Genomic DNA, 22,366 nt, shown 5'->3' with positions numbered 1-22,366 from the left:
ATTAAGGATCAATTTAGCGTGACCAATCTACATACCCTGCACATCTTTTGAGTTTGTGGGGGTGCGATCCATGCATTCACGGGGAGAATGTACAAACTCCACATGGACAGTGACCCAGGGCTGGGATCGAACCAGGGTCCTCGACGCCATGAGGCAACAGTGCTAACCACTGCACCACTATGCCTCCCCTAGGGAAAACATACTTGACCTCATCCTCACCAACCTGCCTGCTGCAGATGCATCAGTCGCGACGGTATCGGTAGAAGTCCTTGTGGCGACAAAGCCCCATCTTCACATTGAGGATACCCTCCATCGTATTGTGTAGCACTACCATTGTGCTAATTGCGATAGACTTCGAACAGATTTAGCAAATCAAGACTGATCATCCATAAGGCGCTGTGAGCTATCAGCAGAAGCAGAATTGTACTCCACCACAATCTCTGACCTCATGATCTGGCATATGCCCCACTCTACCATTACTATCAAACCAGGGGATCAACCCTGGTTCAATGAAGAGTGCAGGAAGACATGCCTGGAGCAACATCAGGCATACTGAAAAATGAGGTGTCAACCTGGTGAAGCTACAACATCGGACTACTTGAATGCCAAACAGCATAAGCAGCAAGTAATACAGCTAAATGATTCCACAACAAACGCAGCAGGTCTAAGCCCTGCAGGCCTGCCACATCAAGCCGTGAAAGGTGGTGGACGATTGAACAACTCACCGGCGAAGGAGACTCCACAAATAACCCCATCCTCCATAATGGATGAGCCCAGCACATATGTGCAAAAGACTAGGCTGAATCATTTGCAACAATCTTCAGCCAGTTGTGCTGAGTGGATGACCCATCTCGGTCTCCTCCGGAGGTCCCCAGCATCACAGATGTCGATCTTAAGCCAATACCCCCCATGAGATCAAGAAAAGGCTGAAGGCACTGGATACTGCAAAGGCTATGGGCCCTGACAATATTCCAGCAATAGCACTGAAAACTTGTGCTCCAGAACTTGCTGCAAAACTTGTACGGATACAACACCGGCATCTACCCGGCAATGTGGAAAATTGCCCAGCTGTCTCCTGTACACAAGAAACAGAACAAATCCAACCGAGCCAATTACTGCCCTATCAGTCTACTCCATCATCAGCAAAGTGATGGAAGGAGTCATCAACCATGCTATCAAGTGGCACTTACTCAGCAATAACCTGCCATGGATGCTCAGTTTGGGTGCCGCCAGGGTGAGTCAGCTCTGACCTCATTACAGCCTTGGTTTAAACATGGACAAAAGAGCTCAATATCAGAGGTGAGGTTTGATTGACTGCCTTTGGCATCGAGGTAGCATTTGACCGAGTATGGCATCAAGGAGCCCTAGCTAAACTGGAGTCGATGAGAATCGGGGGGAAATTCTCTGCTGGCTGGAGTCATATCAAGCACAAAGGAAGATGGTTCTGGTGGTTGGAGGTCAATCATCTCCGCTCCAGGATATCACTGCAGGAGGTCCTCCAGGTAGTCTCCTTGGCCCAATCATCTTCAGTGCTTCATCAATTACTTCCCTTCCATCATAAGTCAGAAGTGGGGTCATCCGCAAACATTTGTAACTCCGCAGATAATGAAGCAGTCCATGTCCAAATGCAGCAAGACCTGGACAATATCCAGGCTTGGGCTGACAAGTGGCAAGTTACATTTGCGCCACACAAGTGCCAAGCAATGACCATCCCCTACAAGAGAGGATCTAACCATCAACGGCATTACCATCGCTGAATCCCACAATTAACAACCTGGGGGTTACCATTGATCAGAAACTGAACTGGATATCCATATTAACACTGTGCCTACCAGGGCAGGTCAAAGGCTAGGAATCCTATGGCGAGCAACTCACCTTCTGATCCCCCCCAAAGCCTGTCCACCATCTAAAAGACACAAGTCAGGAGTGAAATGAAATACCCCCCACTTGCCTGGATCAGTCAGTCCCAGCAATACTCAAGAAGTTTGACAACATCCAGAACAAAGCAGTCCACTTGATTGCTCCCCCTTCCACAAACACTCAAACCCTCCACCACCGATGAACAGTGGCAGCCGTGTGTACCATCTACAAGATGCACTGCAGTAACTTGCCAAGGTTCCTTAGACAGTACCTTCCAAACCCAAGACCACTACCATCTAGAAGGACAAGAGCAGCAGATACCTGGGAACCCACCAAGACACTAACCACCCTGACTTGGCAATATTCCTTCGGTCCTTGTCGCTGGGGCAAAATCCTGGAACTCACTCCCTAACAGCTCTGTGGGTGTACTTACACCTTGGACTGCAGCGGTTCAAGGCAACTGATCACTACCTTCTAAAGGGCAACTAGGGATGGGTAATAAATGCTGGCCTAACCAGCGACATCCACATCCCAAAAAGGAATTTAAACTGTTTTTAAAAATGCAGGCCTACTGCCTGGACTGCTCTTCAGCTTTCATTATCTGATTGAGAGGAGTTCTAATGGGAGGGGTGGTCACTGAGGGGGATGTCTCTGATAGGGATGGCTCTGTTAAGGGTCTGAAGGGGGGTCTCTGTTCGGTATCTGATGGGACGTCTCTGTTGGGGGTTTGATGCGGGGTGGGGTAGGCAGGATTTGTGATGTGGGGGACCCTCCAATGGACTTTGGGGGCACCTACATTACATACATACCCCCTTGACCCACCGCAGGGTTGAAAATACTTGCACCAGCAACGCCCATGTGAATCCTGGCTGAGAGGCCTGGAGCATCACGGGGACCAGGAGAATCCACTTCTAGCCCGTTAATCAGATTCAAATGGGTTCAAATGACTCATTTGCATCCTCCTGCGGGGCGTGTAGCCCAGTATTTTAAAGGAATTCTCCACACACTGAGTTTTTTCTATTACAGTGACAAATTCAATGGTGAACTTGTGACCATCCCACATATAATAACTGCAAAGAAAGATCCACGGCAATGATCAGAACAGCTGCTGGTTGTGAATGCATGGTTGGACTTTACCGTTTCTGTGCATATTAAATATAACAGCTCAGTAGGATAGCAAAAGTGAGACCGAGGGCGGCATTTGGTGCAGTGGATAGCACTGGGACTGTGGAGCTGAGGACCCGGGTTTGAATCGCGGCCCTGGGTCACTGTCCGTGTGGAGTTTGCACATTCTCTCCATGTCTGTGTGGGTTTCACCCCCACAACCCAAAGATGTGCAGGTTAGGTGGATTGGCCATGCTAAATTGTCCCTTAATTGGAAAGAAAAATTAATTGGGTACTCTAAATTTTTTTTTTTTAAAGTGAGACCAGAGTTGTATTTAATGGTTTGTGATAGTAATGTATTTAGCATATTGTTTGCAGTGGAAGAGCAGCATGAATGATACTTTTGTCAAAACTGACTTATTACACCATTTTAGCTCCCATTCAGTTGTATTCTGCTGTTGCGTGTGGAGATGGTAATTTTAAAAACTCAATTTCCTGGCATAAATAAGATGAATGCACACTGGTACTAGGATGTAAGGTGAGGGACCGCTCTGTGGTCTGATCTTAGAATCAGTATGCATCACACTTTAATACTTTGATCATAATAACATTTTGCTATCTGTTAAAACATTAGTCCTCTCGTAACATCAGGCTTCATTAATGTTTCTTCTTGAGGTATTAGAACTTAGAGTTCCCTTGATGTCCCAATTAAGCACAGTGAGCAAGTAGAATAGTCGATAAAACGTAGGCTGTAAGCAGAATGCTGCCCATAATTGTTCCCAACCAACAACAACTTGCATTTATTTTTTAAAATTTTTTTTCCTTTTTTATAATTTTTCTGACATAAATTTAGAGTACCCAATTCATTTTTTCCAATTAAGGGGCAATTTAGCGTAGCCAATCCACCTACCCCCTGCACATCTTTTTGGGTTGTGGGGGTGAGACCCACGCAGTCACGGGGAGAACGTGCAAACTCCACACGGACAGTGACCCGGGGCCAGGATTGAACCCAGTCCTCCGCGCCGTGAGGCAGCAGTGCTCGCCACTGCACCACTGTGCTGCCCCTAACAACTTGCATTTTTATAGAACCTATAATGTAGTAAAACATCACAAGGCGCTTCACAGGATCAAACAAAGTTTGACATAACCATAATAAATCTAATTGTCATCCCTTTATTCCCTGGACAATATTTATCCCTCAATTGACATCTAAAAACGGATTTCCTGGTCATGTTGAGTCTAGCTGTGCACAAATTTACTGCCATATTATCTTCATCTATAGCAATGGTGGTACTTCAGGTATGTAATTGGCTGTGGCATGTTCTGAGATCACGAAAGTGCCATATAAATGGAATTTTTCTCTCTCTGACATTCACCGCGAAACTATAAACAATAGAACAATGAATTGCTGTGATGAATTTTCGGAAACAATGCAGAAGACTTTTCCCCGACCCACTTTTTTTCATTGACTATTACCTCAAGCAGAAAACTCAAGCACTCTCAGTGCTTTGATTAAAGTCCTTTTGAATTCTTGAGAGAGGGGATTTTAAGCTGACATGCTTTAAATGACAAAGCCTATTCCTGAAGTACCCTTTCTGGCTGAAATCGTAACCTTTTTCAGTCACGCTCAACTCCACTGTGAACTATTACAGGATTGCAAGCATTGGCTGATCATGTACTGGAAAGACAAAGGGTTCTTTATTAAGGCTTTGCCTATGTTTGATACCTCCCACTGATTGCTATTAATGCAAGTTTTTGTTTCATGTCTAGCCTGGCAGTTGTATCACTCCTTTCCCATTCAGCAGCTAAAGAATGATAAAAGTGAAAATGTTTTTTAAGTGTTCTTAAGGATGGAGGTATTGCATTTTTTGGAGAGTTTATGGCATAGACATGCAGACACCCAACAATAAGCTTACATCAGCTGTAAGCCATATAAATACCAATAGTGTGCTATAGATTGCAGGAGATTTTAAAAACTTTACACCTTTCACAGCGGATTGATTGTGGATCTGAATCCTTTTAAAAATAAACACTAATATATATTTAATTCACACAATAATCTTGTTTCTTTAACAACTTCAAATCACAGACACTGATTGCACACAACCCTCTAGGAGTCTTTGGGTGCACCAGGTTGACCAGCGCAGGAACCACTTGAGGGTAAACCTCAATTCATCACTGCGTAGATCCTTCTCCAGAAGGGCATCTTGATGGACCAACTGACTACACTCCCCCAAACCTCCATTGCTTTTGCCTTTTATCGTGTTTTCCATTTTTTCTTCCCGTGGTTACAGCCATTTGTGTTGCAACTTTACTCTCCAAGTGAAACTTCTCTTTTTTGTGTGATGCCTTCAGCAGTTTCTCTCTCCTGGCTGAATTCCATTATCGGTACAAAAGCAATTCTGGGGGGAAAAAATCTTCAATAAAATCAGAAAATGCTGAAAATACTCAGCAATCTGTCAGCAACAGTGGAGAAGGAGAACGTTTTGAACAGGGAGGGTCCCCCCAAAGAAGCTGGGGGTCGGATGAACTGGAGGCATGGGGTTGATCCCTGGATGGGGATCCTAACCCTAATATAGTGCCTGGACTGCCCCTTCTAGCCTAGGGCAACCTGAAGATCAGTCTGGCATGGTGATCTTAGGCAGCCATCTGTTCAAAATCATCATCCTTGTCTGTGAACTGTTTCAACATTGAAGTGGCCTTTTCACTTTGAACTGCTGAGCAGGTCAGACAGTTCATTGAAGATTCAAGCCCGGAAGTCGCAAGGAGTATCCCTTTCCTTACATTTGCTCCCTCAGCCCCATGCTTTTAACACTGCTACTTTTTGAAGTGTCAGTGCCTTCCTAGAAACTCACCGCACTTGAAATGTTTCGACATCCGCTGAGATCCTTTGAAATGCTTAGCATTCATTCAATTTCACAGTGCAGTACCTTTATTTACAGCTTTGAGTGACAGCTTAACAGGTTAAACACAGCAGGCAGAAAGTTTGTTTATATTTCCCTTCACGCTTGAATGCATCTGAAGTACCCGCGTCCCCCCCATGCTCCCCGTAGATCCCAACTTTAATGTTTATAAACATCCGTGTTTTGATTGACAGCTGCTGGGGACTTCAAAAATGCTTTCGCTTCCTCTTTTCTTTTTTAAAATAAATTTAGTGTAAATCAACCTCGCCTGCACATCTTTGGGTTGTGGGGGTGAAACCCACATAAACATGGGGAGAATGTGCAAACTCCACATGAACAGTGACCCAGATTGAACCAGGGACCTCGGTGCCGTGAGGCTGCAGGGCTAACCCACTGTGCTGCCGATGCTTCCTCTTTTCTAACCACAGAAGGCATTTAGCAAATGTACTGACACAGGATCTGGAGGTCATGCTGTCTTATAACTTACTAATTAACTATTTAGGCTTCACAGAATTCAGGATTTTTTTCCACCAGGTAAATGGAGGAATCAAGACATATGAGCATCTTGTTAAGGATGAAACTTCTAAGCTGTAAATACTTAAAAAAGGAACTCTTCGGTATGTTAAATTGCCGGCACAGCTGTTCAACGAATGACAAGGAAGCATCTCTGAACATGTCTTCCAGCCTACACATGTCTCTATCTCTCCAACTGTCGAACTCATGGTCCATACGATCCAGGGGACAGTCTGGATTGCCCTGGATAGGTGAGAGTTTAGATCTGCCTCCTAGAGCAATCTCCATGCTCTGAGTATTAATAATAACATGATTCTCACATTTTGCAGTACCAGTCTTAATGTCTCCATAAAGTAACAAAGAGGCAGTGGCATAGTGGTATTGTCACTGGATTAGTAAACCAATAAACTGGTTTAAACTAGTAAACCAGAAACCCAGGTTAATGTTCTGCGGACCCAGGTTCGAATCAGTGCAGATGGTGAAATTTAAATTCAATAGAAATCTGGAATTAAACGTCTAATGACCATGAAACCATTGTCGATTTTCATAAAACCCATCTGGTTCACTAATGTCCTTTAGGGAAGGAAATCTGCTGTCCTTACCTGGTCTGGCTGACATGTGACTCCAGACCCACAGCAATTTGGTTGACTCTTAACTGCCCCCTCAAGGGCATTTAGGGATGGGCAATAAATGCTGGCCCAGCCAGCGACAGCCACGCCCCTTAAACGAATAAAAAAGAGACCTGCAGAGGATAAGCTCGTTGGTCAGCCTCAACGTTGAGTCAAATGGAAGTGGAATTACTGGAACTTATCATAGAATCATAGAATTTACAGTGCAGAAGGAGGCCCATCAAGTCTGCACCGGCCTTGGAAACGGCACCATACCCAAGCCCACATATCAACCCTATCCCCGTAACCCAATAACCCCATCCAACCGTTTTGGACACTAAAGGTAATTTAGCAAATCCAATCCACCTAACCTGCACATCTTTGGACTGGGAGGAAACTGGAGCAGCTGGAGGAAACCCATGCACACACGGGGAGAACATGCAGACTCCGCACAGACAGTGACCCAAGCCGGGAATCAAACCTAGTACCCTGGAGCTGTGAAGCAACTGCACTAACCCCTATGCTACCCAGCTTGGCAAACTTTAGGCGAGGCTTCTTATTCCAGATAAACAAACTAATCATTCCATTAATGTCCCTCAAAACTCTAGCTGGCAACACTATTGGCAGGATCTTCAGGGGATATAACAATCTGGGTAATATATTCATTTTAATCAACACAGTCCTGCCCAGCCATGCGATTGGCAGGGATGACCACCAATGAGCAAAGTCTCACCTAATGGTAGAAACCAGTTGGGGCTGGTTTAGCACAGGGCTAAAGAGCTGACTTTTAAAGCAGACCAAGGCAGGCCAGCAGCACGGTCAATTCCCGTACCAGCCTCCCCGAATAGGCGCCGGAATGTGGAGACTAGGGGCTTTTCACAGTAACTTCATTTGAAGCCTACTTGTGACAATAAGCGATTTTCATTTTTCATTTTTTTTCCCCCATCAACTGAGGGAAATTGGCCCCAAACAATTGCCTGAAACAAGGGATAATTGTGACCCCCCAGGTACCTAAACCCCAACGGGCCCATCTAAGGGGGAAGTTTGCCAATGTCTAGGGGAGGGGTCGACCCCTCAGCTCATTCACCGGCATAGCCTCCAACAACAGCCTGAGATTAAGACAATCTTTTCGCAACCTTTGTGTCACGTTTTATTCCAAATGGTGAGCTTCTGACTTCATTTTCATGCCATCTCAAAGACCGACTATTTCTATCTATCTAATAATCGCTTATTATCACAAGTAGGCTTCAATGAAGTTACTGTGAAAAGCCCCTAGTCGCCACATTCTGGCACCTGTTCGGGGAGGCCGGTAGGGGAATTGAACCCGCGCTACTGGCCTTGTTCTGCAGTCCAAGCCAGCTGTTTGGCCCACTGTGCTAAACCAGCCCCTTGTCTTTGTTATCTCTAGGCTCAACTATTCCAATGCATTCCTCAGCCGGAAAGACTCAAAGTGAGAATCATATCTCTAGACCAACGAGCCACCACCTTTTCCAATACACTCCTGTCTCATCTCCCACATTCTACCCTCTGCAACTTGAGGTCATCCAAAATTCTGCTACCCATGTGTCATCTGCAGCAAATCTCATTCCTCTACATTCACTAGCCTCATTGACTTCAGATCAAACAATGTCTCGATTTTTAAATTGTTGTCCTTGGTTTAAAGTCCCTCCATAGCCTCCCCTTCCCCTAATAATCTCCTCCAGACCCACAACACTCCCAAGATATTTGTGCTTCTGATTCTGGCTTCTTGAGCATTCCTTATTTTAATCACTCCACCATTGGTGGCCGTGCCTTAGGTCGCCGAGGCCCCATGCTCTGGAATCCCCTCTGTGCACCTCTCCGCCTTGCTACCTCACTTTCCTCCATTAAGAAATTCCTCTTTGGCCAATTAAGCTTTTGATCTTTTGCGTAATATCTCCTTAGTAGCCGAGTGTCATGCTTTGTTTTATAATGCTCTTAAAGGCATTTTATAACATTTAAGGCATTATATAAATATAGGTACATTTGTAGAAGAATGTTTTTCCTCGTGTTGCCTTTTCTTTTGCAAATTGCCTTAAATTGGTGTCCTCCTTGACCCCCAGTGTCATTGGGATCATTTTCACTCCTGATTTGTCCAAAGCACTCACGATTTTGGACACTTCTATCAAATCTCCTCTCAACCTTCCCTTTTCTAAAAAGAACAATCTTGGCCTCTTCAATCTATTCACTTAACTGAAGTCCCTCATTCCTAGAACCATTCTGAGGTCCTTCATTCGTGGAACCATTCTGATTAATCTTTTCTGCCCTCTTTAGGCCTTCTCGTTCTTATTAAAGTGCAATGCCCAGAATAGGATAGATGAGCCAGGTTTTTAATAAAGGTTCATCAAAACTTCCTTGCATTTATTCCCACCAGGAGAGGGCAAGCTTTATTAACCACTTTCTCAACTTGTCTCGCCACCTTCAATTATTTTTACACACAAACTCCCAGGCTTCTCTGCTCCTGCACCCCATTAGAATGGTACCTTTTATTTCCAATTGCATCTCTTCTTCCATTCTACAGAAATGTGTCACTTTGCACTGCTTTGCATTAAGTTTCATCCAACTTGTGTTGGCCCATTTCACTAAACTCTTCATGTCCTCTTGAACTCTATCACTATCCTCCTCACAGTTCACTTCATTTTCAAGTGTTTTCTGCAAATTGTGACATTGTGCTCCGTGCACCCAGGTCCAAGTCATTAATATAGATCAACAAAAGCGGTGTCCCTGGTCCTGACCCCTAGGTCACACAATTATGGGCGGCAGGGTGGCACAGTTGTTAGCACTGCTGCCTCACAGCTCCAGGGACATGGGTTCAATTGTGGCCTCGGGTAACTGTGTGGAGTTTGCACTTTCACCCCGTGTCTGCGTGGGTTTCCTCCCACAGTCCAAAGATATGCAGGTTAGGTGGATTGGCCACGCTAAATTGCTCCTGGTATCCAAAAGGTTAGGCGGGGTTACAGGGATAGGGTGGAGGCTTGGCTTAAGTAGGGTGCTCTTTCCAATGGCTGGTGCAGACACAAAGGGCTGAATGACCTCCTTCTGCACTGTAAATTCTATGAATATGAATAAACCGTCCTTCAGTCCAAAAAAAACATTTACTGCTATTCTGCATTTCATGTCCTTTCGGCAATTTTATATCCATGTCGCCACTGCCCCTTTTATTCCATGTGCTTCAACATCCGAGAAGCCTATTATGTGGCACTTTATCAAAAAACCTTTTGTAAATCCACCACATCGACTGCGTCATCCTCATCGACCCCTTCTATTATTTCATCAAAAAATTCAATCAAGTTAATTAAGCATACTTTGACCCAAATAAATCTGTGCTGGTTTCCCTTAATTAATCCACATTTTGCCAAGTGAATGTTGATTTTGTTCAGAATGATTGTTTCTAAAAGCTTCCCCGCCAGTGAGATGAGACAGACTTGCCCCTTTTATTGAGCTGCCGTATAACATTTGTAATCGGATTGGAAGATTCTAGACAGTGCCTCTAGCTCACCGCCACCTTGTGAAGGGCAACTGGGGATGAGCAATAAATGCTGAACTGGCTTAGCCAGTGACGCACACACCCGGTAAATAAATGAAACAAAAATTCGATCACTGTTGATTTTCAATTGTTTTGCTGGAAGTTTTGATTTGCATGGTGTAATGTAAGAATTCAGTCATTGGTTGGCATTTGGATGACACTGATTAATTATTTCCCTTGTAACTGGAACCTGAGCATTAACAGTGTGTTCAATTGGAAAGGGCGTGAGTTGCTTCCTGGAAGAACTTTCTGAGATGGAAAATGTAACTGAGGCGATTTGCCTGTTCCAGAGGGCAAGGGGAGAGTTGCAGAGTAGATGCTGTCCAGTCCTTGCTGTAAAAGTTGGAAGAAGTGGACAGAATGGTAAATCTGTCAATGTGCAGGCAACGCCATTGACTACATCTACACCTCTTGCTACCTTGGGAAAGCGGGCAGCATAATCAAAGACCCCTCCCATCCAGCTTACTCACTCTTCCAACTTCTTCCATCGGGCAGGAGATACAAAAGTCTGAGACCACGCACGAACAGGTTCAAAAACAGCTTCTTTCCCGCTGTTACCAGACTCCTAAATGACACTCTTATGGACTGACCTGATTAATACTACACTCCTGTACACTTCACCCTATGCCGGTGTCTATGTATTTACATTGTGTACCTTGTGTTGGCCTATTACGTATTTTCTTTTCATGTACTAAATGATATGTTTGAGATGCACAATTAAAATACTCTTCCCTGTACCTCAGTATACGAACAATAAACAAATCCAATCCAATGTCAGAGCCAGATGGCCTCAGCCCCCTGCTGGGGCTGCAGGAATAAATCTGATCGTCTGCACGATTGTTGCCTGATTGTTGTTTCCAAATGAAAGCAGAGACGCGGAGGAGGAGGATGTGTATTTGCCGAGTTGTGATATTGAACGGGGTGGGGTCCCACATTTCACTGTAAAGCTCCCCTCCTCCCCCAGTGTGGTGGGGCTGACTGTGTTCAATGATCAGTCAGCCTGTGGCGTTAACATTTCTGTGGAGGGGGTGGGGGGGAGAGGAGCCTGTAGAGCTGCTGAGGTCTCGGGCCAGACCATGGGCTGCACCCCGTCCAGGGCCACAGCGGTCTACACTCAGGACAAAGTGTGCAGGGACCCGGACACTTGCTCCACCTTCGTGTCAAGCCTGAAACCATCCTCCACCGGAGAGAGAGCCTCCCAGAAAGAGCAAATCTGCAAAGCGGAGACGAAGACCCCCTTCTTAAACGGTAGGAAGGCCAGTGTGAGAAATCAACTGAACTCTGCGTGTAGTACTGGGAAAGCGGAGTGAGTGCGGGGCTGTGGGGAAAATGGGACCAACACCGGTACGATGGGCCGAATGGTGTTCGGAAAATCCTCTGATTTCACTTAATTAATGATACAATGGGGACTTTTTAATAACAAGAAAACTGTACTGTTTGATGCTATCAGAGTGCCAGGGGGCAGCGTTATTTCCCGCTGTTTACCTGGCCCCAGTTATTGTCACCGTTGAGACAATGTAGTCCTCGCCCACCCCAGCTTCCCTCCCAGAGAGATGTCGGTGCGCAGAGCCGGAAATGTACCCGAAATGATACACTTCAGTGTGATTCCTCCCGTCCCTTCTCATCTGTTAGACCCCTGCCCACAAACACCGCTTCATAAAATCGGTGCAAGATTTAGTCTATCCCCGGTTTATCAAGAATTGCCCAATTGTTGCAATGACTGAATCTCTTGATTTTTTGCTCCAAACGGAAAACTTTCCCCCAGATTAGGAGGACCACCACGTTCTGTAAATCTTCACCTCCTGTTAAATTGCCGGGATTATGTTTCCCTGGCATTAGCCATGGGATGACCTGATGTGTGTTTTGCAATGATGAGGTTCTCCAGTTACCAGATGTACCGTCAAGGTGACCACCTGAAATGGTTTTCATGCATGTTCCCTGGCAACACCTGGGCTGAAGCAAAATACTTTTGCCCGGGCTCTAGCCAAGATGTTCCAGTGCACCTAACAACACTGACATCTACTGACAAAATGGAAATTAGCCCGGCACGTCCTGTCCACAAAGAAACAGGTCAAATGCAATCCGGCCAGTTACACTACCGCAGTCTACTCTCATCCATGAGCAAAGTGATGGCAGATGTTGTTGACCGTGCTATCTAGCCGTCTGGATTACACCAGGATCACTCATCTCCAGACTATATTACAGCAGTGGTCCCAACAGGGACAAAAGAAGATGAGGGGAGTGACTGCCCTTGACATCAAGGCAGCATTTGACCGAATGTGACATCAAGGAGCCCTAGCCAAACTAGAGTCAATGGAAATCAGGAAGAAGGTTGTCCACTAGTTGGAGTCATACTTGGCACAGAGGAAGATGTTTGTGGTTGTTGGAAGTTAATCATCTCCTCCGTCCCAGGACATTGTTGCAGGAGTTCCTCAGGGCAGTGTTCTGGGCCCAAACATCTTCAGCTGCTTTAGCAAAGACCCTCCGTCAATAGGTCAGAATTGGGGATGTTCACTGCTGGTTATACAATGCTCAACACCTCAGCTAATGAAATATGACCTGGACAATATTCAGGCTTGGGCTGATAAGTGACAAGTAACAGATGATCTTGACATTCACTGGCATTGCCATCACTGAATTCCCCACCATTCATAATCTGGGACTTAACATTGTCCAGAAATGTAACTGGAAGAGCCACATAAACTCCACAGTTACAAGAGCAGGTCAGAGGCTGGGATTTCTTTGACGAGTAACTCACTTCCTGACTCCCTTTAGCACAGGGCTAAATGGCTGGCTTTTAAAGCAGACCAATGCAGGCCAGCAGCGCGGGTTCAATTCCCGTACCAGCCTCCCCGAACAGGCGCCGGAATGTGGCGACTAGGGGCTTTTCACAGTAACTTCATTTGAAGCCTACTTGTGACAATAAACGATTTTCATTTCAAAGCCTGTTTCCCATCTACAAGGCACAAGTCAAGAATGTGATGGAATGCTCTCCCCTTGCCTGGATGAGTGCAGTTTCACTGTTCAGCATAAAGCACAATGATATAATATTACATGAAAATTGAGTATGCTGAGAGATAGTTCTATGTGAAACCTCGCGCTAAGTCTTATCTTATACACAGAAGGAGGTTTAATAAAAGTTAAACATTGTCTCTCTCAATCCTAAACAAGGACGACCTAAACTAAGACACACTAAAATGATTACAGATGGTGACAGCAAAAAAAACAACAGAAAAAGCACTAAATGGGCCAGTGACCAAAGAAAACAGTAATCCTAACAACATCAAGGAAAGGAAAGCATGGGCACAGATGTCACAGATTTCAAAGAAAGGTTAGAGTGAAAAAAGCCATGGAGAAAATCCTACCCTTACCAGAATACTTTGAACATGTGGAAGGCCGGATTCAAGCTGAAAAATGCCAGAACTGGTGTCTTAGGTTTACTAAATATGGAGCCACTTTGGGACTAGCAGAGAAGGCAGCAAGCAACAGGTCAGTACCCTTCTCTATGCCATAGGTGGTAGTGCATATGAAGTAATGGTCTGGCAGGACACAATCTTGGATTCACGATGGCTCCAGAGCATGGCGACTCGCTGCGAGCTCTCTCAGCCAGACCCATTTCTTTTATCTCTTATAACCAATCTATTAACTGACCTAGTAAAACTCTTTTCCACTTCGTATATAATTACTAATAACGCCCTTGTATGGCCCTTGTTTTGCAATGTAACCAATCACTATTTGTTGATGTACCATTGTCAATGTACTGTGTTGATTATTCTTTTGTCTACTATATACGAATTGTGTACATGCCCTTGGCCACAAAAAAATACTTTTCACTGTGCTTTGGTACATGTGACATTAAATATCAATCAATCAATAAAGGAATGGCGACAAAGGAAATATTCTAAAAGCTATTGTTACACTTTTCAGCCTTAGAAGGAACACAATCAAAGGGAAAATTTCAATGGATGTACCCACAGACCAGGAGAGAGCATAGCTTCTTTCATTAAAGATTTATATTGAGTAGTTGAGAATTGTGAATATGGTGCCTGGTAGACAAATTAATTTGGGATCGTAGGAATCTTAGAGGAGACTTAATCAGATTTTCTACTGTCGAGGGAAGATTTAATGCTCTCAAAGGCAGTGCAGTTAACAAGGCAGGCAGAAGTGAAAAGGCAAAATTGTGTATTTATTTGAGGTGAGGGGAGATTTTATGGAGAAAAATGACTGACACATTGCAGTTTGTAGGACATAGAAGTAACACTCAAAGTCATTACTGGAGTCGGATGTCAGAGTGAGAGCAGTGTTGCAACTCTTGCAAGAAGGAGGACTAACTCTTAATGACAGATGTGAGTTCTCGCAACTAACAATCACATTTCTGGGGCACATCATTCATGCATCAGTATTGATCCTCAGAAAACCAAGGCAATCAAAGATTCCCCTCTACCCCACAATGTTGCAGAGCTTCAGCACTCCATGGGAATGGTCAATCAAGCGATAAATTCCGACCTAATTTGCTCACGTACATCAACCACTGCAACAATTCTTTAGGCAAGACCAATTTGGGAAGAAAATCAGTACATTTTGTTCGAAAGGATAAAAGAGATGCTTGTTTAATCAGACGTGTTGGTTTACTATTATCCAGAATTGCCAACAATAGTTGCCTAAGATGCATCATCGACAGGACAGTATTCTTTCAAATTCAGAGAGATGAAAAACGCAGATTCTTGACGACTATGTCTTAGCCCAATGCTTACCATTGAGACAGACAACAAACCATTGATTATGTTAAATGTGCACCAAGTATCCAGGGAATTCACTTCAGATTGGTCAGATTTGAAGCTACAACCTGTCCAATGAAAACAACAATCTACAGTGGACACTTTGTCACGCATTCCTGTTGAAAAACCCGAACAAGAGGACATAAATTTTGTTGAAGGCGTGGACTCCTATAATTCATTAGCTACAATTTTCCTACCAGCAACAATACAGAGGCTAAATGAAATTTGAAAGGTACAAAAAAGCACATTAAATATATGCTCAAATTCAGGAATACCGCATAAAAGGATGGCCAGAATATGTGCCAAATAATCTCATCCTGAAGCAATACTTCATTCAACAAAGATGAAGCAATGTCTTACTGATTTATGATGAGAGATTGGTTATGCCTACAGTCCTCACACTCGGGATTCTCCAGAGAATACACCGGGGACATTTAGTCACTACAAGGTGTCATGCCAGTGAAATTCTGTTTCGTGGCCAGGGATCTCAAAACCATTTCAAGAAATTGTTTCAAACTGCATCAGGTTGGCAGGAACAAGAGAACCACTGATCCTCATTTCCATCCAGGATGTGGGAATGTCCCAGAATGGATCTTTTTTGACCTCAAAGGGACGACATTCCCCTTAGGTGTTGACTATCACTCCAGGTGAGTTGAGGGTAAGCATCTGCATGGTCCTACTTCTGAAGCTGTCATTACATGACTAAAATTAATCTTTGCCAATGCATGACATTCCAGACCTAGTCATTTCAGACAATGGCCCACAGTTTTCCAACAGTTCAGGATTTGTGAAATAGGGTTTGTCTACATGACTAGTTCACCCAAATACCCACAAGTCAATGGGAGGCCCAACGAGGAGTAAGGATGGTAAAGGCTTTGTAAACAGAAAATATTTACATCAACTTAGAATGATTGAGCTACTGCTCCATTAAGCTACAGAATGGTTAGGCCCTGTCTGAACTTGGAATGGGAAGGTGACTGCCATCTTACAAACCCATGACCACCTAGAAGGACAAAGGCAGCAGACACATGGGAACACCACCACTTGCAAGTTCCCCTCCAAGCCACACATCAGCTGATGTGGAGCTATATCACGGCTTCTTCATGTTGTTGAGTTAAAACCCAAATAACACGGTAGATGTACCTACGCCACACACATTGCAGTGGTTCAAGAAGATAACTCACTACCACCTTCTCAAGGGCAATTAGGGATTTGCAACAAATGCCAGTCATGCCTTGAATGAATAAAATAAGTCACATGAGGTGGTTGGAGAGGAATTTTCCAGCTTTTTTCTTTCCCTTATTTATTGCCCTGGACTTTGTTATGTGTTGCCTATTCCAGAAGAATGGATGACAGCACTGTTGGGGAAAGGTGAGGAATGGGGTTGGATTGTAGGAAGTACATAGTCATGATGATACAGGTAGGATTGATGGACAACTTGGTGTTTTCCTGTCTGTGAATTATTCATGTTCATACATGTTGCAAAAATACAAATGTGGTGACTTTTAAATTACAATGACCAACCTATTATGATGGGAAAACTTAGAGGTATTTTTGGCTGAACTTGTACTTTTAATAGTAATGCAATTTAAAAATATTTTTTTCACAGAGTCTGAGGGTCATTGGCTAGGTCAGCATTTATTACCCATCCTTAATCGCCCTTGAGCAGGTAATGACGATGAGAGTTCCAAGTCGGGGTCGTGTATGGCTCGGAGAGGAACATGCAGGCCAAGGTGTTCCCATACATCTGCCGCCTTTGTCCTTCAAGGTGATAAAGGTCATGAGTTTGGAAGGTGCTGTCTCAGGAGCCTTGATGAGTTGTTGCAGAGAATCTTGTAGGTGGTACACTCGACTGCCATTGTGCGTTAGTGGTGGGTGGGGAGAGTGAAAATGTAAGGCGGTGGATGAGGTTCCAATCAAGCAGACTGCTTTACCCTGGTTGGTGTTGAGCTTCATGAATGTTGTTGGAGTGGCACTCATCCAGACAAGTGGAGAGTGTTCAATCACATTCCTGATTTGTACCTTATAGATGGTGGACAGGCTTTGGAGAGTCAGGAGGTGAGTTACTTACCACAGAATTCTCAGCACCAGTGCAATGTCAATGACAATTCATGGTGAATTACTCTGGGTGGTAAGTTCACCCATTTTTAAACTTAATGAACATGCTGCAAGATTGGAAACATGAATATGTGAACATCTAATATTGCAAACAAGTGATTTTCAGTACAGCTTTCACTCATTGATTATTGAGCACTGCACGAAACACAGAATTACAGAACTGCAATCACATAATACATATTATCGTCATAAATTATTTTGTTTTCCTAAGTGTTAACATCTTTTATATTTGAAGTGGTTAACCTTGCTTTGAAAAGTGTACTCTTGTTCTTACAGTTCCAAGGAATGACTTCCGTAAGTGTGGTGTGGTACACTTACCCAGCACAGACCCCCCGAGCACCCAGGATGTAACCCAGTCCAGCAGCAAAGAAGGTCTGAGCGACAATAACTCTTCAGATGAAGAGGACAGCACCGGACATTGATCACTGGATGCAGGAAGACCAAAAGAACCAAGCCAGTGACTAATAATTGAAGTTATTCTGACTAAAAGAGTTTAGATATGATTTGAGGGGCAGGTAGGGCAACGCTAAAAACTGGACGGTTGTTGATAAAAATGAATAATGAATGTTAAAAGAACTGACCAGTAACTGTTCATAATCTTGTGAACTTTGTTGTAAAATTTTGTGTCATGGCAAAGCAGAAGGGACGGGACTATGATAACTGAGTTACAAAGCAGCACAGTTATTATCATAGAATCCCTATAGTGCAGAGCAGGCCATTTGGCCCATCGGGTCTGCATCGACCCTCCGAAAGAGCACTCTACCCAGGTCCACTCCACTGCCCTATCCCTGTAACCTGACCTACACATCCCTGGACATTGGGAAAATTTAGCATGACCAATCCAAACCTGCCCCTCTTTGGACTGTGGGAAGAAACCGGAGCACCCGGAGGAAACCCACGAAGATACGGGAAGAACGTGCAACCTCTACACAGATAGTCACTCAAGGCCAGAATTGAACCCGGGTCCCTGGCGTTGTGAGGCAGCAGTGCTAACCACTCTGCCACCGTGCTGCCCTAATTAATACCTTAATTAATGGCAACTGCAGAGGCAGCTATTGTTTCTGAAGAAAAGCCATGCGGACTCGAAACGTTAACTCGGATTCTTTCTCCACAGGTGCTGCCAGACCTGCTGAATTTTTCCAGCATTTTCTGGTTTTGTTTCAGACCCCACAGTATTTTGCTTTTGTTTTGTTGTTGCTGCCTGCGTGCTCGCTAATCCCTAGCTGTGAAAGAAAGGAAAACCATGTTTTTGTAGGTAAAATGAATGTTTTAATCTAAAAGTGGATAATTTTATATTATGTACAAAGTAATCCTATTTTGTATAATTCAAACCACAGCGAGTCAGACTTTGCTGCCAACAGCACCATTCGTTATGTTGCACTTCCCCATCGACTTTCCATGGAGTTTTGGATGCCAGTTAATTAAAAGTACTGGATGAGCAGAAATTAAATATTGGGGAGAATTCCTCCGTGGATTGTTTTCAAATCCCTCCATCCATTGCTCTTCCCTCGTAATATGCCTCAGTGCCAGACATTCTTTTATATTATGAAGAACTTTGGGACATTTTTTTGCATTAAAGCCATTGTTTTTCTTGTATCACTCCCTTTGGAACCTGGGGTGTTACTCTCTGATTTTAATCAATGACTCGGACTCAAAATCTCAATGCAAATGAGTTAAATTTGTATTTAGTACCAAATTGGTGAGGGGGATAGGCAGGGATTGTGGATATTTGATTTAACGTCAACGTCGGTTTATCAGGAAATACAAAATATGCAAATTGGCATATGAAATTAAATATAGACCAGCATTGCATATTGGAATAAAAATAATTACCGCAGACACTATGAATAGTATTGACATTTCTAAGGAAATTGAGAGGGATCTAAGAATTCTAATAATATCAATGGCCAACAAACAGAGAGTACAAATAAAACACCTGTGCAGAGTATTCTGGTTGTACAAAGTGTTCTGTATTGTGCCCACTACAAGGAAGGTAATCAAGCAAATGCATTGTTTTCAAAAGACACAAGAGACTGAGCTATGATCAAGACTGGAGATAGTTCATCTTTTTAATCCTGAAAGGTAGCTTCTAGGATCTTCTAGAGCAGGATTTTTCAAATGGGGGTTGCGACCTGCAAGTGGATTGTGGGCGTGTGTTTGGAGGGTCGCGGATGCGGAGAGGCGCTCAACGGCCGCGACCAGCTTTGAAGAATGCCGGTCACGACCAATCGGATTTTAAGTTGTGAATGCCGGCTGCAACTGGCTTTTAAATGCAAATGCTGGAGCAGGTTACCCACCCGGCAAGTATACTGATGTTATGCATCCTGTACATTCGTGTTTTGGGTGCAAAATCACGGAGAAGTGATTCCTCCATTTTGTAGCTGCCAGTAAGCAAGCAACAGGACTGTGAAGAGCTGAAGATGGGTCATTTTGAAATAAGGAAGCGAGTGCCAGGGACACAATCAGTCCAGGATCTCAGAATTGAAACTGCTGGAGAGAGCTGCACAGGGGAGTCCATGGCAGGACAAAGCAGTGCTGGTGTGAGCTGCACAGGGGAGTCCATGGCAGGACAAAGCAGTGCTGGTGTGAGCTGCACAGGGGAGTCCATGGCAGGACTGTGTACAGAGCTCCAAGGCCTCTAGTGAACTTACCATTAAGAAGAACCTGAAATCGGGAACAAAGCAGAAGAAGATGATTTTTGGAGGTATGGCTTTGTTAATTGTGCCAATGCAAATCAGGACGTAAAGCCCATGTGTGTTATATGCAGGGGAGTGCAGGCAAATTAAAGTTGGATGCCAACTATATCTTACCTTGATGACATCTATTAAATTCTAAATGAACTGAACCTCAAGTTGCAAGGGAAGAATAATGATTGCTTTTGGCAGTGTGAAGAAATCGATGCTTTCCAAAAGTAGTTGAAAGTTTGGCAAGTGCCAGTACAAGGTCAAAACTACGCCATGTTCCCGACACTGGTACGACATATCGAAAAAAGCAATGTTAGTAAAGGAACTGTCAATAGACTGGCAAGCCTTATTCAGTTGCATCTGGCTGCATGATCAACAGATTTTTTTTTGCTGGTTTCCAAAGGAGAAGTTTTAGATTTTGAAAGGAAAGAGATGGATGAAAAATCCTTTTGTGTTTGAGACCCCAGAGTCAATTATTAACTTACAGCTGACTCCAAATGAAGAGACTGAACCTCTGCGCCTCACTTGTGACAGCATATTAAAAACATGACACAGGTGCATGAGGCAGTCAGCATTATGGAGCAGTATCTCGGAGGAGTATCCAGTGCTGAGTAAAATGAGCATTCTGTTGCTATTGCCCTTCACAATAACCTACATGCACAAGGTTAGAATTTCCGTCCTCACAAAGATAAAGATGACACAAAGGAACCAGCTGAACTGTGCACCTGATATGCACATTGCCCTCTCCTCCTGTGAACCCAATTGGAGTGAAATCGTAAGGAGCAAGCAGGCTCACCTATCGCATTGAAGGTGAGTGAAAATGGTGTGTTACAAAGGTGTGTCAGCCGGTGTGGGTCGCGAAGGTCAGCTGGCGTGGGTCATAAAGGTCAGCCGGTGTGGGTCGCGAAGGTCAGCCAGCGTGGGTCGCGAAGGTCAGCCGGCGTGGGTCACAAATATCATTCGGCTGGTGAAAGTGGTCCTGGGAAAATAAAATTGAAAAACACTGCACTAGAGGCTGATAATTAACGATCTGCAAGAGTAAATATATAAAATAATTTCAATTAAAACTTGCAAGAGTCAGGTAAGGGATTGCAGATTTAATGTATGCAGGGTATTAGCCATAGCCCATGAGGAACCACGGGCACCTCTCTATTAGAGTGAAGGAGACAATTAGTTATATAGCTTGAGAGGCACCTCTTCACATCATGCATGGGGCAAGCCAGGAGACAGGTCCCAAGTCTACTTCAGGCAGAATAGGAGTCGAACCTGACCTGTTGGCATTATTCTGAACCATACACCTGTCCTGTAGTCAACTGAGCTAACCGGCCCAGGATCACATTCAAAGACGTAAAAGGCAAATTTAGGGCTGATGACAGGAAGTGCTCCTTCATACAGAGTGATTAAACAAATGTCTTGGATATCTGGGTATGACGGCAGAGATAAACATCCCTGATTTATTTTCTCTATGTTCCTATTTTCCTAATTACTTAAGAATGAGTGGTATGATCGGGGATAATGAAGCATTTCTGGATGGATAATCGGAAGTAACTCAGTTTTCCACATCTATATTTACCTTATGATCTTGTAATAAATACGTTGTCAATCTATGAAATTAAATCGAAGTCTGAAAAATCAAAAATGTCTGTATGTGTGTGTGTCTCTGTCCAAGACTGAATTCATTTGACTTGCCATGGATCAACTGCATGACCTCTTCTGCACTGTATTCTAATCTACAAAACTGCTCACTTCAAAAGCAATTAGAGATGGGCAACACTCCATGAAAGACAAACAATTTAAACCTTAGGAATAGAATAGACCTTAACTACTTACCAGATACTCACCAAACAGCTAGCTTCTTTTCCTGCAGTAGAGTAAGAATCAATTTGTACGGAGTGAAAAAGTTAGAAAAAGCAAAAGGACAGGAATACCGCGTTCCTCTCCTCGCCCAATTCCCAGTTATATCCTCGGTCCCAAACTGAATTTGTTTGCCAATAGCAATTTTAGAGATTTTTTCATAGAATTTACAGTGCAGAAGGAGGCCATTCGGCCCATCGAGTATGCACCGGCTCTTGGAAAGAGCACCCTCCCCAAGGTCGACACCTCCACCCTATCCCCATAACCCAGTAACCCCACCCAACACCAAGGGCAATTTTGAACACTAAGGGCAATTTAGCATGGTCAATCCACCTAACCTGCACATCTTTGGACTGTGGGAGGAAACCGGAGCACCCGGAGGAAACCCACGCACACACGG

General features: G+C 44.1%; 1 long non-coding RNA gene across 1 annotated transcript; it reads left to right on the top strand.

Moving 5' to 3' along the window:
* Nucleotides 1-11,423: 11,423 nt before the first annotated feature.
* On the top strand, nt 11,424-21,751 carry LOC140421255 (uncharacterized). Its single transcript, XR_011946705.1, has 2 exons — nt 11,424-11,780; nt 17,705-21,751. It is a non-coding gene; the product is annotated as an uncharacterized lncRNA (long non-coding RNA).
* Nucleotides 21,752-22,366: the final 615 nt, after the last annotated feature.

This window comes from Scyliorhinus torazame, chromosome 5 (assembly GCF_047496885.1).
Source record: "Scyliorhinus torazame isolate Kashiwa2021f chromosome 5, sScyTor2.1, whole genome shotgun sequence".
Lineage (NCBI taxonomy): Eukaryota > Metazoa > Chordata > Chondrichthyes > Carcharhiniformes > Scyliorhinidae > Scyliorhinus > Scyliorhinus torazame.
Note: the sequence above shows the minus strand (reverse complement) of the source record. Positions and strands in the feature narration are given on the sequence as shown.